At 36.9% G+C, this 17,805-nt stretch overlaps 1 long non-coding RNA gene across 1 annotated transcript; it reads left to right on the top strand.

The window, feature by feature from the left end:
- The first annotated feature begins 1,375 nt into the window (after positions 1-1,375).
- Positions 1,376-15,024, top strand: LOC133777902 (uncharacterized). Its single transcript, XR_009868905.1, has 4 exons — positions 1,376-1,731; positions 12,390-12,449; positions 14,507-14,592; positions 14,723-15,024. It is a non-coding gene; the product is annotated as an uncharacterized LOC133777902 (long non-coding RNA).
- Positions 15,025-17,805: the final 2,781 nt, after the last annotated feature.

Below are 17,805 nucleotides of genomic sequence, written 5' to 3'. Positions count from 1 at the left end.
ATGTTAGTTACATAAATAAATTCTTAGTTACGAAATTAGTTTTATAAATCTTTGTTATAAGAATAATTTTTTAGCGAAGAGTTAGCGAAAAATATTGTATTTTTTCAACTTTGTATTTATAATTTTACAAATTTGTATTATTGTACATATATATTTTTTTAACTTTTGTGAATTTATGTGAATTTACACTACTACAAAACTGGGCTTTCCCGACACCCAACCACGACAGTCAACTCTGTTGACTGTCGTAATTGCTGAGCAGGACTTTACGCCGACAGTTAAAAACTGTAGGCATAGAGACCAACGCCGACAGTTAATATCTGTCACCGTTACTTTTGACTGTCGCTATTGACCCCAACGCCGACAGTTAATTCGAGACCAATGCCGACAATTAAAATGTGTCGTTATTGACCCCAACGTCGACAGTTAGTTCGAGACCAATGTCGACAGTTAAAAGATGTTGCTATTGACCCCAACGTCGACAGTTAATAAAAATCCAATGCCGACTGTTAAAATGTGTCGCTATTGACCCAACACCGACAGTTAATTCGAGACCAATGCCGACAGTTAAAATGTGTCGCTATTGACTCTAACGCCGACAGTTAATAAAAGTCTAATGCCGACAGTCATAAAATGTTGCCAAAATTCAAATAAAAATCTAAAATTATAATTAATGAATAGTATAATATTAAAAATAAACTAAATTATGTAAATATATATTTATAAAAATTATGTATTTATAAAAATTATGTATTTATTCAAAACTTTTAAAACTTGATTTTTGTTGTTTCTAAAATTTTCATATTATTAACTTTTTTATTTATAATAATCTTTATATCAAAATTTAAATTTATTATTCTTTAACATATTTATAAAAAATTTATTAATTAAAAAAAGTTATTTATTAATTGGAAAAATATTGTAAAAAAATTAATGAATAGTATAATTTTAAAAATAAACGAAATTATGTAAATATATATTTATAAAAATGATGTATTTGTTAAAAACTAGAATAAATTTGTTTATGAATTTTTAATATTATTAATTTTTTTATTTATAAAATTTTTTATATTAAAATTTAAATTAGTTATGATATAAAGAATAATATACTTAATTTTAATTTAATTATATGATTCTTTATGATATTTATAAAATTAGTATTAATTGAAAACAAGTTATTTTATTGATTTTTTAAATATTGTAAAATAAATTAAAAAAATTATAAATTTATTAGTTGTAATTTTTTTTATTTTATATATTATAAATTAACAATAGAAAAATTAAGGATTAAAAAAAATTTCCCAAATCAAAAAGTACCTAAGCCCATCATTTTGGGATAACCCAATTTTTCCCTCTCAAACCCTCACCTCACGGCTCATCTTTCACTCAGCTGCACACACTCTCTCACTTTCTCTCTTGAGAACACCTGAGAAGTTTTGTGATAAAAACAATTTGGGGATTCGAATTGGGACTCTAGGGTTCATTTCTCATCAGCCACAAAATTGAAGAAGAAGAAAAGTAAGGAGAGAGAGGCGTGCAGCTGAAGAGCTCCTGTCGATGGCGCAATGGGGTTGGGCGGGTTCCTGTTCTCAGCCATCTCTCTTTCTCGTTGGGGTTCAACGGAGCGAGGCTTGGCATATATGGCTGAGCTCGTCTTCCTAGTGAGGCTCTGTGAAGGGTGATGCATGGACGACTTTTGTAGGGGTTTAGAGAAACAAAGCTCAACACTTGGTTGGTTTTCTTTTAATCTTTGAAATTATATTGTAACGCCCCAAACTCCAGGGACCGTTACGGTGTGCCTTGTAAACAGTGCTAAACTCGCTAATCGAGTCATTTGGCCAAAATCGTGTACTAAGTATGATTAGCGGTTTAGGGATTAAAATTTTGGTTAAGGTGTAACGTTTCACTAGAACGTTTAACATATATACATTGGGATCCCGAAAATATAGTTTCAGAGTCTATTACAGAAAATATTTACAACAGGCCGTTCTAAGTGGCAAAACAGGGTTCAACCCTAGTTCCATTTTAAACCTCGGCCGTGGCGGACGAGCAGCTGCATATGTACACGTCATCACCTAAGCTCTCCAACTCAAGGATGGTCCAGCTTCCTCTTGCCTTTACCTGCACCACGTAGCACCCGTGAGCCAAAGCCCAGCAAGAAAACACAAAATAACATGATATAATATCAACAATAACCATAGTAACCATTCAGGACTATCAGTCCAAGCAAATAGGTGACAATAGCCAAAAGTCACAATAATGAGCATCGCTCCTTCTAGCCATGTGACGATAGGATCACCAGGGCTTAACCGATAAGTGATACTTTCATAAGTTTGATTAGGACAGGTGCAAGGTGATTAGTCAACAACATAACCTTCCTCACGACTCCAGAGTCGAAACTATGGACAACGTCCCTTAGCCATGTGACAAACGGTCACCGGGGTCATATACCTTGGCTGAAATCATCTGGTCTTAGACTAGGCAAGCGCTTATAGTTCTCATTGACCTTCCGGTCGGTCCAGCATTAATACCCCATATGAGTCATTCAATGCCGACCTCGATTAGATCTAATCTTTGTTTGGCCCGGCGTTCATAACGCGCTGCCACCTCTGACCCTTGGGTCGGTGAAACACGACCAGTGCTCAACCCGTTGCGAACTTAACTAATAAGTCACAGCTTCACAGACGGATCTGACACCATTGTCGATTCTGACTAATAAGTCAGCGCCATACACAAATAAGCCATGCCACCAAACATATATCACATGTCTACTATCCATAAACAAGGTATTCAGCATGCTTACTTAACCGATATTAGTACAATTAGGACTATGCATTAACACAGAGGCTCAAGCTCTGAACGATATCACACCCAGTATACAAAGCATGTCCTAACCACACGTTTCTTATGCATCATATGCAATATATCCAACAATCCAACATGCATCAATAACAGCCATGCATGTCACGTTTAATAGTCAACCAACACGCATCAAGAATAGCCATGCATGTCATACGTAATAATCAACTGGCTTGCATCAATAATAACCATGCATGTCATACTCCATAATCAACCAACATGCCTCGATAATAACCATGCATGTCACATATACACAGGGTGCAGTTTTCTTACCTCAGATTCGAGCTAGAACCAATATAAGAACGATCCTTGAGAACGATCAACCTTTAAGCCCTTAGCGGTCACCTAATCATAACCATATATGGAACACCATTAATAACATGATAATCAAAGGTTCCACACCAATATCTAGCCCCCAAGAGATCAATCCAAACTAATCCAAGTAGTAGGGACACTCCCGAGGCCCATAACTAAGTTCTCGGGGTCAAAACGAGCAAACAGGGTGAAAACAGGGCAAGGGCTGCGGCCCTAGCACCTTGGGCCGCGGCCCCCAGGGTTCTCTGAGGCAAGGGCCGCGGCGCCCAGCAAGGCCAATTCCCTGACACCTGCTTCATCGAACTAGGGCCGCGGCGCTCAAGAACAGGGCCGCGGCCCCCAACCCTGGGCCATTCCCAAACGCGTTTTAAACACTCCAAATCTTCCAAAAACATACCCAAACATTCCCCAATCATCAAAACAAAGTTCCCAAGCTTCCCAATACTCCAAAACCCTCAAAACCAAAGGCTCAAACCGACCGAAAACTCAACAATTAACAAAGTCCAATTCTAAGCTTAGAAACTTTAAAAACTTCAAACTTCAAACTTAGATTACCTTTGATTGGGTTGTTTCTCGTCAAATCCTTCGGTTAAGAAGCTTCTAAGCTTTCCTAGGATCGCCATGCCTCGACCCTCACTTGATTCCGACTCCTGGAACTCAAGATTTCCTCAAAAAGGCTCAAACGGTAAAACGGACTGTTTTGAGAGAGAACGAGAAGTTTCTAACGTACGCTCTTATCTGTCAAGCTACTTCAAGCTTAAGTAACCTCAAATAAAACCTAGTGCTCGGGGTCCCGAAAACACCCCCGGGGACACTATAGTCAAAACTTCCAGAATTCCATCCTGATCTCAAATACTCCCAATCTATCACCAAATAAACATTTCTATTACCCCGAAATTGACCCCGTTATGACAAAACCGCTAATCCATTATATATGACCGTCTCATGTAGAATAGCTCGAATATATCTCCATAATAATGAAATCTCATTAACATATTACAATATGCACCCAATTTACAAATATGCCCTCAGCAGGCCAAATTACCAAAATGCCCTTATCATTATAAACACACCCATATGCATGCATTTACCATCATATACTAATATAATTCACGTAAACATGCATATAATCATTAAATATCATAATAAATCAATTATGGCCCTCCCGGCCTCCTAATCAAGGTCCTAAACCTTATTAGGAAATTTGGAGCATTACAACTATCCCCTCCTAACCTTCAGATCCTCATAATTCAACTCATAGGTTCCTTCGGGCCATGCCCATTGTATGGAAGCACATAACTCACTGTATACAATTGCCAGTGCCAAAAACAACACTAATTCAGAGTCACCCTGTTCAGACCTAATCAGGATCCAACTGCTGAAACAAACTAGGACTTAATTTGTCTTAATTCCTCACCTCTTCTCCCATGGGGATACCTTAGAGAAAATACATTCTCCTAACTGGAATTCCATATTCCTACTTCCCAGTTCAATAATATTTCCCATTTATTCCAAAAAGTGATCATCCAAGATTCAAGCTCCAGCAGTCTCATAACTCCCCTGAACCGCCTCAGGATTCAGACATATACATATGTTTCTTCACTCATCTTATAAGATGCTCCTCCAATAATAATTGGATAACCCTCTCTCTCTGATTTACCACCAGTCTGAGAGTGATAATCTGTACTGAGTTCCATCCATTTAATCATCACCTTCTAACCCTTCTGAAACATGGAAGTCACAATAAAGTCTTTATCTAATAAGATAGACCTTGAGTTCACGAAGGCTCTCTATTCTTCTCACAAGGAGACTCAATATAGATCAGCTGTACTATTCACCTATCCTTACTGATATAATAAACTCACTTGGACTACCAGTCCACAATGACTTTATACCCATTTCATACCGATCCATCAACCTGGGAATCCCACCGCGAAACCCATCGCGATGCTCACTTATTCCCACTATGACTTACTCAAAGGCTGTAATGGCCTTGTTGTTTCTTGATATTCTGTCTCAACCTGTTAATAGGTTAAGAACTTTACACATGTCTCAATATATCCCTCTTCATCTCAGGCCACCACTATAAAATTTCCATATCATGTAACCCTTTCACGACGCCTGAATGAAACTAATAAAAGAATAACATGAGATCCATCCAGAATCTCTCAGTTGATCTCAATGTCCATCGGATCCCAGATCCGGTCTCTATACCACCATAAACTCACGTCTATCACTATACAACCTTTAGCTAATCCAACTAAAGCTTTCCATTCAGTCTTGCCCGTCTGTGGCTCATTTAACCATCTTTTCTTTTTATCTTTCTTGAGATAATAATCTCAACGATAAACTGGCCATTTGGCCGCTAGAAACTCTACCCAGTCCTGGCTAGATTCTTTAGTCAACATGTTACATAGGTAATCACTTCCCTCTATCACTAGGATGTCATAACAATCCTCAAACTGATCCTGGTCTATAAAGACGCAGCACTTTCTCCCCCAAGGCACTTGAAATATCCTTACTATCCATGGACACTCCTGTCCCCAAGGCACTCTACATTCTTGACAATTTCTCCGCAGAGAAAACACCACTATTCCATCGTCCAAGATGATCATAAGTCCCATTCAAGGCTACCCTTGAATACACTATTCATCTGATCCACAAACACTTAGTATCAAACCAATTCTCAAGATATGCTCAACACTCACAGTGCTCTAATCCGATACTAGCTCAATCCTTTACATAATTTTTCACTCTGATCTCTAACTGGTCTTAACCAGATCCAAGATCCACCTCAAAGGGTTCCATCTTACTCAGCAACTAACTCTTTACTTCTTATAACCCCACTGAGCCACTCAAAACATTGTTTATATCTAATTCCATCTCTGATACCAAACCAATCACCATTCTAATCTTCTTTTAATAAAAAGAAGGCCTGACAGACCACTTGGGAACACATTCACAACTCACAGACTAGTCCAGTCTGTCCCGATTTCACTAACACAATCTAAGTGGTATTCACCACACTGGCCAAGAGTTCCATGCACCTCCCTGCACAACCTCCAGCCCTCACATTCGGTATCATAAACATATCAAATCCATGCACAGTGCCAATTATCACAAGACTTTCCGCTCACAATGCTCAAGAATTACTACACTTCCCTTGCCATTCGAGACTGCTCTCTAGTTACTAAACCAATCCAAACCCTGGATCAACCATAGTCAGTCACAACCAGCTTTATCAGAATCTCCGATGAGTCCTTGCCATAACCCAACTTATCTCTTAAGTTGCCAGTACTGTATTACATTTCTCATCACAACATAACCATGTGATCTATATATACCATCAGTATACCCTTCTCTATATACATACCAACAAAAGAAAAACATGGCGCCAATGCCAAACAGCATAATTCAAAACCCAGAACCAGAAAACTGACCTGTCATCCCCGAGGAACTAGTCCCGATCTCAGACTCTGATTGCCCTGGAATAAACACTCGAGTTGAAATCGAGCTATCTATCCCCTTTTGCTCATTCTTCTTCCGCATTGGGCAATTCTTCTTACGATGTCCAAACATCCTGCATGAGAAACATGCCCTTGCTCGGCATACCCCAAGGTGATGCCTCTTGCACCGAGTGCATATCGGATATGTCTTCTGACCTTCCTTGTTACTTGTTCCAATAAGTGGAGACACCACTATCTGAGCTCCATGCTCTCCAGCACTCTGCTGCCCAACTACCATACTCTCAACAGCAAGAGCCTTCTCTACCACCTGAGCATAGGTAGAGACTTCATGCACTGAGGCAACTCTAATGCCCTGAGCTATTCCAGGATTCAACCCCTGAATAAATCTTTCCTTCCGAGCCACATCTGTGGGTACCATGTCTAAGGCAAACTTGGCTAACTCATCAAATTTAGTAACATACTCGGTCACTAACGCATTGCCCTGAACAAAATTCAGGAACTCATTCATCTTGGCAGTCTTAGCTACATCACAATAATACTTCTCATTAAACAGCTGCCTAAATTCTTTCCAGTCCATCACAGCTGTATCTCGTGTCTGGGATACTACCTCCCACCACGTCCGGGCATCATCCCGCAATACACATGTAGCACAGATCACTCTATCATGACCTACCAGTCCCATACTATCAAGAGTGGAGCTGATCATACCCATCCATTGCTCAGCTCTGAATGGATCTAGGCCTCCCTCAAAGATTGGAGGATAAAACTTCAGAAATCTTCCCCAGAGAAATTCCCATCTGTTCTCAACCCTAGGCTGAGCTGAAACTGATGCCACCCCTGGCATAGAAAAGGAAGAGATACTACCCAACAGACTCCGCTGTTGCTTCAAATACCTGATCTCTTCCTCCTACCTCTGCAATCTTAATTGCAAATCTGTAAGCGTCTGCTGAACATTCAGAGATGCAGACGAAGAACTAATACCCTGGCTGTAACTCCCAGCCCCTGTATAACTATCACCAGGCCTCATAATCTTCCTTGAATATATAACCTGCTGATTCAATCTGCAGTCAATAACTTGATCCATTAGTCACAATAACCATATCAAGGGCTTTTCCCATGGGATAAACCTTACCACACCACAATCACAACCACTTGCAGTGCTGAAAACATGCCCATGGCATTCATACATTACTTATAATCCCTGCTCTTCCAATACTCAAACCATGCTTCTAACCCCAGCATGCAAATAACACAATTATATATATATATATATTCACAGAGCAGGTAACCATATGATCACAGTCATATATACATATATATTCACGGAGCATATAATCATATAGTCAAGAGCCAGGCTCTATCAGAATCTCATGCTCCCTAATACAATGTACAGGTAAAGCATTCACATTTTATTCAAACAGCTATACACATAGCTACAGAAATGATTACCATTCCTTGAGTGAAGCTATCTTCAGTGATGAGTGTACATGCCCAGCTTGTCTTCAGGAACCATAAACCTTGGCTCGCTCTGATCCCAAGTTGTAACGCCCCAAACTCCAGGGACCGTTACGGTGTGCCTTGTAAACAGTGCTAAACTCGCTAATCGAGTCATTTGGCCAAAATCGTGTACTAAGTATGATTAGCGGTTTAGGGATTAAATTTTTGGTTAAGGTGTAACGTTTCACTAGAACGTTTAACATATATACATTGGGATCCCGAAAATATAGTTTCAGAGTCTATTACAGAAAATATTTACAACAGGCCATTCTAAGTGGCAAAACAGGGTTCAACCCTAGTTCCATTTTAAACCTCGGCCGTGGCGGACGAGCAGCTGCATATGTACACGTCATCACCTAAGCTCTCCAACTCAAGGATGGTCCAGCTTCCTCTTGCCTTTACCTGCACCACGTAGCACCCGTGAGCCAAAGCCCAACAAGAAAACACAAAATAACATGATATAATATCAACAATAACCATAGTAACCATTCAGGACTATCAGTCCAAGCAAATAGGTGACAATAGCCAAAAGTCACAATAATGAGCATTGCTCCTTCTAGCCATGTGACGATAGGATTACCAGGGCTTAACCGATAAGTGATACTTTCATAAGTTTGATTAGGATAGGTGCAAGGTGATTAGTCACCAACATAACCTTCCTCACGACTCCAGAGTCGAAACTATGGACAACGTCCCTTAGCCATGTGACAAACGGTCACCGGGGTCATATACCTTGGCTGAAATCATTTGGTCTTAGACCAGGCAAGCGCTTATAGTTCTCATTGACCTTCCGGTCGGTCCAGCATTAATACCCCATATGAGTCATTCAATGCCGACCTCAATTAGATCTAATCTTTGTTTGGCCCGGCGTTCATAACGCGCTGCCACCTCTGACCCTTGGGTCGGTGAAACACGACCAGTGCTCAACCCGTTGCGAACTTAACTAATAAGTCACAGCTTCACAGACGGATCTGACACCATTGTCGATTCTGACTAATAAGTCAGCGCCATACACAGGTAAGCCATGCCACCAAACATATATCACATGTCTACTATCCATAAACAAGGTATTCAACATGCTTACTTAACCGATATTAGTACAATTAGGACTATGCATTAACACAGAGGCTCAAGCTCTGAACGATATCACACCCAGTATACAAAGCATGTCCTAACCACACATTTCTTATGCATCATATGCAATATATCCAACAATCCAACATGCATCAATAACAGCCATGCATGTCACGTTTAATAGTCAACCAACACGCATCAAGAATAGCCATGCATGTCATACGTAATAATCAACCGGCTTGCATCAATAATAACCATGCATGTCATACTCCATAATCAACCAACATGCCTCGATAATAACCATGCATGTCACATATACACAGGGTGCGGTTTTCTTACCTCAGATTCGAGCTAGAACCAATATAAGAACGATCCTTGAGAACGATCAACCTTTAAGCCCTTAGCGGTCACCTAATCATAACCATATATGGAACACCATTAATAACATGATAATCAAAGGTTCCACACCAATATCTAGCCCCCAAGAGATCAATCCAAACTAATCCAAGTAGTAGGGACACTCCCGAGGCCCATAACTAAGTTCTCGGGGTCAAAACGAGCAAACAGGGTGAAAACAGGGCAAGGGCTGCGGCCCTAGCACCTTGGGCCGCGGCCCCCAGGGTTCTCTGAGGCAAGGGCCGCGGCGCCCAGCAAGGCCAATTCCCTGACACCTGCTTCATCGAACTAGGGCCGCGGCGCTCAAGAACAGGGCCGCGGCCCCCAACCCTGGGCCATTCCCAAACGCGTTTTAAACACTCCAAATCTTCCAAAAACATACCCAAACATTCCCCAATCATCAAAACAAAGTTCCCAAGCTTCCCAATACTCCAAAACCCTCAAAACCAAAGGCTCAAACCGACCGAAAACTCAACAATTAACAAAGTCCAATTCTAAGCTTAGAAACTTTAAAAACTTAAAACTTCAAACTTAGATTACCTTTGATTGGGTTGTTTCTCATCAAATCCTTCGGTTAAGAAGCTTCTAAGCTTTCCTAGGATCGCCATGCCTCGACCCTCACTTGATTCCGACTCCTGGAACTCAAGATTTCCTCAAAAAGGCTCAAACGGTAAAACGGACTGTTTTGAGAGAGAACGAGAAGTTTCTAACGTACGCTCTTATCTGTCAAGCTACTTCAAGCTTAAGTAACCTCAAATAAAACCTAGTGCTCGGGGTCCCGAAAACACCCCCGGGGACACTATAGTCAAAACTTCCAGAATTCCATCATGATCTCAAATACTCCCAATCTATCACCAAATAAACATTTCTATTACCCCGAAATTGACCCCGTTATGACAAAACCGCTAATCCATTATATATGACCGTCTCATGTAGAATAGCTCGAATATATCTCCATAATAATGAAATCTCATTAACATATTACAATATGCACCCAATTTACAAATATGCCCTCAGCAGGCCAAATTACCAAAATGCCCTTATCATTATAAACACACCCATATGCATGCATTTACCATCATATACTAATATAATTCACGTAAACATGCATATAATCATTAAATATCATAATAAATCAATTATGGCCCTCCCGGCCTTCTAATCAAGGTCCTAAACCTTATTAGGATATTTGGGGCATTACATATATCATCTTGTTCTAAATCCTAAATATGCTTCTCTGGTATTGATTATTGTTTGAGGCTTTTTTTGGTAGTTTAAGATTTGAAATGATACTTTTGTAATTTCGGTTAGAGCTGTGCAACTATTTCACTCGTATGATTGAATGACATGCTCTTCAATATTCTTGCATGCCATTTGTTTGATGAATTTCCTGACTTATAATCATAACTTTTTTCCTTATAATCCTTAAAAAAGATTCTAAAATCTATGAAGTTTGCTTGGAGTTATTGTTTGATTCATGATTCTATTCAAAAGAGTCTATATTATGTGACTAAAATATAGTCCCTCACCATCTCATATAAAGCTTTGAGCTATTTTATAATTAGTTTAGAAGAGAAACCATTTCTATATGATTTTAACATGCCTTTGGAGTGCCATTGGTATATTTGTGCAAAACAATTCTGTTTTCTATTCAGTATAACTTGTCATATGATGTTGTGTGTGTATATATTGTAATAAGCATCATGATGTAATTGATCACCATCAAATACAATGAAACTCATTGCACAAATCTGAGTTTCTTAAAGCACTTACATAAATAGGTAACTGGTTTTTTTTTATTCATTTATAAATTAAGATTGTCTCTTTCTAGTGTTTTTTTATTACTGTTAATCATTGTCCTTGGTTTCATTATTTTAATATATATTTATATATATATATATATATGTGTGTGGGAATGTTTCTATATTGCTGTGTTGGTATAGTGGTATCTGAGTTGTGCCTTATTTTTGGGTGAAGTTTATGGGAATTTGGCATTTGCAAACTTCAAGTTTTGATATTCTTCATTTATTGGACCGATATGTGTATATATATTTTGAAGTGAGTAGATATTTAACTCTAGTATATAACTAATTTATTATTTATACACACAAATATGATCACTACACCAAATATCTTTTTTTACAACACATGAGTATAAGACTATTAGAAAAGTATTATAATAACTAATCTAAAAGTTGGTAAGAACTTATGTATTATAGGACTCTAAATTTCTCTACTCATGTCCGAAATTTCTTTGTTCCATATTGGTAAGAACTTATAAATATTTATATACTAGTTTCCAGTTATATATATATACATATATTGCATTTGGGTTGTTGTCTTGTTTGGTTACTAAATTATGCTTTATTATATAAAGTTGGTTTTATATCATGAGACGAATGCTATAACTTTTTTTTATTTACTGAAATGCCTAATTTTTACTATTGTTTGGGATCTTTGATATGTGATCGGATCTCTTGGCATACCGATGTATAAGTTTGTCATCTGTATCATATTATTATATTAATTCTCTCATAAAGTAAAGTTGTAATTTTCTGACCTCTGCCTTCGTTGGAGCTTGAAGTTTGTAATCACCTACTTTTTTCTATATCATCATCCCTCTGTAATGAGAAAATTGTAGGCATGACTATGCTACTTTGCTTATGTGATATATATATTTATATATGTATGTTAAAGTTCATTTCAACCAATATTATTTGAAAGCATCAAATTTGAGCATAATTAATTGATAGTAAAAATGGCCTATATTGAATTGTTCAGGAGAGATGAGAATTGCTTCCATGGCCACTACTTCAACTTTTTCAATATCACCGCTTTTTGGTATGTCTTCCTTTATTTCCACTGTATTGTTTTTTCTTTTGGCTGGTCAAATTGTTCTTGAGATATATATTTAATTGATTGGATTTGAATTAGATAAGAGGAGATTCACTAGTCGCAATATAAAAATTCCTCAGATTGCTTTTAAAGATCTTATTTTTAGCGTATGGTTATGGAGTCCATCATGAACTTTGTTTATCTAATTCAACCATGTATGTTTATTTTTTAATTTTCATTATTTTCTTTGTCTTTATGGGGTTTCTCTTGTTTTTATTATAGAGTTTGATTTCAATTTTATGAAACTAAGCTTCTATGAATATAGTTTGATTTCAATTTTAATTTTCATTCTTTTCTTGTCTTTTTGGTGTCTGTCTTGTTTTGTTATAGAGTTTGAATTCAATTTTATGAAACGAAGCTTCTAGGAATGTAGTTAATTTACCACTGTTTTTTTTTTGCTAGATCCATTTATGATTGATTTTTGTAATTCTGAGACTTTTTTGGCTGGGTAGTTAGTATTTTATTTCTCATGCACTCAAGGTGTTTGAAAAAAATTGCCTAATAGAAAGAAAAGAATCCGTGAGAGGCTATAGTACTAATGCTGCTATGCAGTCCATTTGTAATAATAATAAATAAGTTGAAGGAAGAAAATTATTACATATTTTAGATAAAAAAAAATGGAAACAGGGTAGAAGAAGATGTTGACTGATGCATCTCTCTATAGAACCAAAACTTGAAATAACGAAATAAGAGTTCATTCCTTTAGAACTCTATCACGTCATTGAGTATATCACATATACACATTTGAGTTCACTCCTAGGTTCAGTAGCTATTGTCTCATAGTCTCAATTCTCAAACTGGTATCTTTCCTCTATTTGTGGAACTCTATTTTGGCTCTATATATGTTGATGGTAACATATTCTATGTGTCTTAATACTACATAAATAATAGTGTATTTACTAAATTCATGTCAAGCTCTTTATCGGAAGAAGTTCAATAAATCCAAATTTTGTTAGAACAAGATATGTATTGGAGAAATGTAACTCAAATCCAATCCATTACAAAAGCTGAATTTGCTTTCTCTTTTCATGGACTTACTAAATAAAATTTGACTGGTTTTGGTGATGGTAATGTCTATGTTTGGAGCATTAGAAGTGGGAAAGAAGTAATTCTAAATCATCTGTTAAGAATTTACTAATCTTGAATCTGTATATACATAAATATAAGTACTTATTATATTTTTGTGTTTAAATGATAATTTGACTGATATATTTTACCATTTAGACTAAAGTTTGTTGCCTGGTAATTTTAGTTAACTGTTTTATATTGATTAGTTGTCATTGTATTTATTGATATTCAGGTGGTTGTTCTAGATTTTTCAAAGGTGAATATTATACAACTTATGCATAATAAATTCATGAACCAATTACAGGTGTGTCTAGATTATATATACGTTTTTCCATTATGATTTTAATAGAATTTGGACTTGAAATGTTTTTAATTATAGGTCTCATTTGGATTGTGTTTCCTCTTATGGACATTTATTTGACATGTGAACTTGGGTCTAGGGAGATGCAGATAAGTAATGTTGTCATCATTAAATAATACTTAAGTCTATTCTTTGATTAGTTTTGGACTAGTTGACTCTCTTATACCGAATATTAAGAATAATGCACTTCAGGCGTACTGCTAAAAGAACTCTTATTATATATGTTTATTTGTACCATATTTGTGGTTGTGGTATGTATGCATTGTCTCTTATTAGGTCCATTATTATTGGCTTTTACACTATTGGAGAGCAAACTTATTGGGCTTGGCTTTGTATTCTCTTTTCTTATTTGTAGCTTTAGTATGAATTAAGGAGTTGTAATGGTTTGGTATTTGTTTATTTTTTAAAAATCAAAGACCAATCACAGCTGGTTACAAGGCATTTATGTGATTTTTCAAGTGTTTATCTGTTTATTTTGTTGGAACGTCTCGGTCTCTTTTATTGGCAAGTTAGACATGATACCTAGTTGCGTGAGGATTAACATTTGATCATTTTAAAATGTTAAAATTTGCAGGAAAATACAAGTATGGCTAGCTCTCTTGGAACATATTTCTTATCCCAAAATTCCTTGATCTTTTTAGATGTGCTTATAGTCTACAGGTATAACTAGTAATTGATTGATTGTTTCTAAAGTCCTTTTTATTTCTTGTGCAACCTCAAGTTCTCTATTTATTTTAGTTTTTTATTTTAGTTTTTGTTTGACTTTAATGGTGTTTATTATGTATTGTAGGCTAAAACTCTACTTAAAGGATATTTAAGAGAACCAAGATAATTATATAAGAGAACCAAGGTAACAAGAAATTATTCTTCAAGTTGTTGGGTATTATTTTCTTGTAATACAATTATACAATTATGCTTGTAAGAATTATGTACATTGAGGATTTGATGTATTATTTACATTAAGAATAATGAATTTTTATTGAGAATTATTTAGTCTCACGAGGATTTGATGTATTATATACATTTTAATTGTATGAATAAATGTTGTATGTATATGAATTTTTATTATGATAAATATAATTTTGTTTACAAGTTATGTTAATAATAATTAATTATGTGAGTAATTTTTTTATTTAAATTTATATCAATCTTCAATTGTTAAAAATATAATTAAAAGTTTTAAAAAATATATATCGAAAAATTATTATATATATATAAATTTAATGTTACGGCGACACCTATTAACTGTCGGTGTTGCCAGCAATGGCGACATGTATTAACTGTCGGCGTTGCCAGCAACAGCGACACCTATTAACTGTCGGCGTTGCCAGCAACGACGACACCTATTAACTGTCGGCGTTGCCAGCAATAGTGACACCTATTAACTGTCGGCGTAGCCAGCAACGATGACACTTATTAACTGTCGGCGTAGCTACCCCTACGCCGACATAGGCAAATACGACAGTTAGTCGACTGTCGTCATTGCTCAATAGCGACAGTTAAAAACTGTCGGGAAAGCTCATTTTTGTAGTAGTGTTATACTACTACAACAAAAGAGTGTATTGCAAATATGTTCCCACAAGAGCGGAGGTTTTTCTTTATCTCATTTAATTTATGTTGAGTAATTTTTTGTTGTATTTTTATTTAATTTATTTATTGTTGGAAAGGAGGTGTTGGATTATTGTTAGAATTTGTAAATATTTGTTACAAACATGTAATTGAAATATATTGTGTTAATATTTGAATCTGTTGAAAAATATTATAGATTCTTGTTACAAAAATGTTCTCGCAATTTATTGGATTAATGTTAGAGTTTTGTAGAGTATCTTTCCTTGCATTAAAGAAATGGTATATATTGATTATCGCTTTTGCACCGTCAATAGCCATATGCACATTCCATTCATATATTTTTTTAAGAATAACTCTCAATTCTCATGAGGGGCGGCGCCACCCCTAGGTCCATATAGGTAGAACTCTTATATTATTTTGTCAACCTAAAATACTAGTCTTTTCAAGACTGAATTCTATTAAAAAAACATTTTAATTTTAACAGTCATTTTGGTAACATACTAATACTCATATTTCTGATGTGACAAAATTTTGAGTACTACTACTATTCACTTGATTGACTTGTTATTACCTATTATACCTAATACTAGGTTGGTTACTAGTATTAAGATTGGATACTGTAACGCCTTGATTACTCTAAAACCGTTACTGTAACCTTTGACCGTGCTTAACTCGCTAATCGAGTTCTTTGGTTATAAACGTGCATCTAAGTGTTATTATTAGGTTAAGGTGAAAAACCAATCAAAAAGAAAGAATATATTTGATTTAAAACATAAAACTTTTCATGGGCCCATAAAAACGTTTACAAGTTATTTACTATACAAAATGGTCATTACAGTATAAAATATACAACCTGCCGACCTAAGCGGCAAAAATAGGGTAAATCCCCTAGTTCCTCCGAGAACTCCTTGGCTGTGGTGGTCAAGCGGCCGCATATGTACACATCGCCACCTAAGCTCTCCACTCAAGGTTGGGTGGGCTTTTCTTTCCCCTTACCTACACCACATAGCACCCATGAGCCAAAGCCCAGCAAGAAAACTCAATATTTCATATATATAGTATCAAACGATGATCATGATAATCATCCAGGACTTATAGTCCCAAATTGATGAGTCACAGATGTATAAGTCACTAACACGGGTTCCACACCTTTACAAGTGAGTGATCGAGTCACTAGCTTAAACAGGATAAGTGACTGATGAGCGAGTCACCAATGTAAACCAAGGGAGTGACCATGGAGTCACTACTGTGGGTTCCATACCATAAGCCATGTGACGATGGGGTCACCTGGGCCTTTTGGTCCTGGCTCTGTGTAACTAGTCATGGAACTAGGCAAGCGCTTTTAGTTTTCATCGAACTTGGGGTCGGTCCGGCATTAATGCTCATGATGAGTCATTCAATATTGATGTCGATTAGATCTAATATTTCATCGGCTCTACGTTCATGATGCTTATGCCACTCCTGACTCTTAGGTCAGTAACATACGACCAGTGCTCAAAACTACTGTCGAACTTGACTAGTAAGTCACAGCTTCACAGCTAGTTCTGACACCATTGCCGATTCTGACTAGAAAGTCAGTTCCATTCACAAGTAAGCAAGATTTTCTAAGCATTTGATATGCAATCCATGTTCACATTTAAACACTCAGCATGCCTCAATAATAACCATGCATGTCACATATAAGGTGCAGTTTTCTTACCTCTGGTTCGAGCGAGAAATAATAAAAGAATAACCCTTGAGAACGATCGACCTTTTGATTCCTTAGCGATTACCTAGCCATTACCAATTATAACCTCCATTAATGAAAATCAACAATGAAAGGGTCTTGACCTAAACCTCACTCACGGGACGCCGAATTGTACCCAAACGGTGAGTAGATTCGATCCCGAGCCTTAAGGATTGAAACCCCGAGCCAAAAACCCTTAAAAATGCCAAAAACCAAAATCTGAAGGAGCAGGGTAGCACTGTAGCGCTACCCCACTAGCGCCTCAGTGCCCAAGTAAGAGAAGATCACCCTGAGTAGCGATGTAGCACCCTCTAGTGGGCGTTGTAGCGCTACACCCAGACAGAAACACCCTGAAACTTTCCCCCTTCGACTCCACCATTTCCAATTTGAACCAAAAGCTTCCAAACCACATTTTAAGTCCCAAATGAACCCAAAAACCATCTACACAAGTCCTAGGCATCACAGCCCAAGTAACCCTAGCCAAAATCTCCCATCAATTCCCTTCAACCAATTAAGAAAACCTAGCTGAAAACTAGAACAAAAACAGAGAAAAGCTAGAGTTTTAATGGCTAGAACCT

Source organism: Humulus lupulus, chromosome 5 (assembly GCF_963169125.1).
Source record: "Humulus lupulus chromosome 5, drHumLupu1.1, whole genome shotgun sequence".
Taxonomy (NCBI): Eukaryota; Viridiplantae; Streptophyta; class Magnoliopsida; order Rosales; family Cannabaceae; genus Humulus; species Humulus lupulus.
Note: the sequence above shows the minus strand (reverse complement) of the source record. Positions and strands in the feature narration are given on the sequence as shown.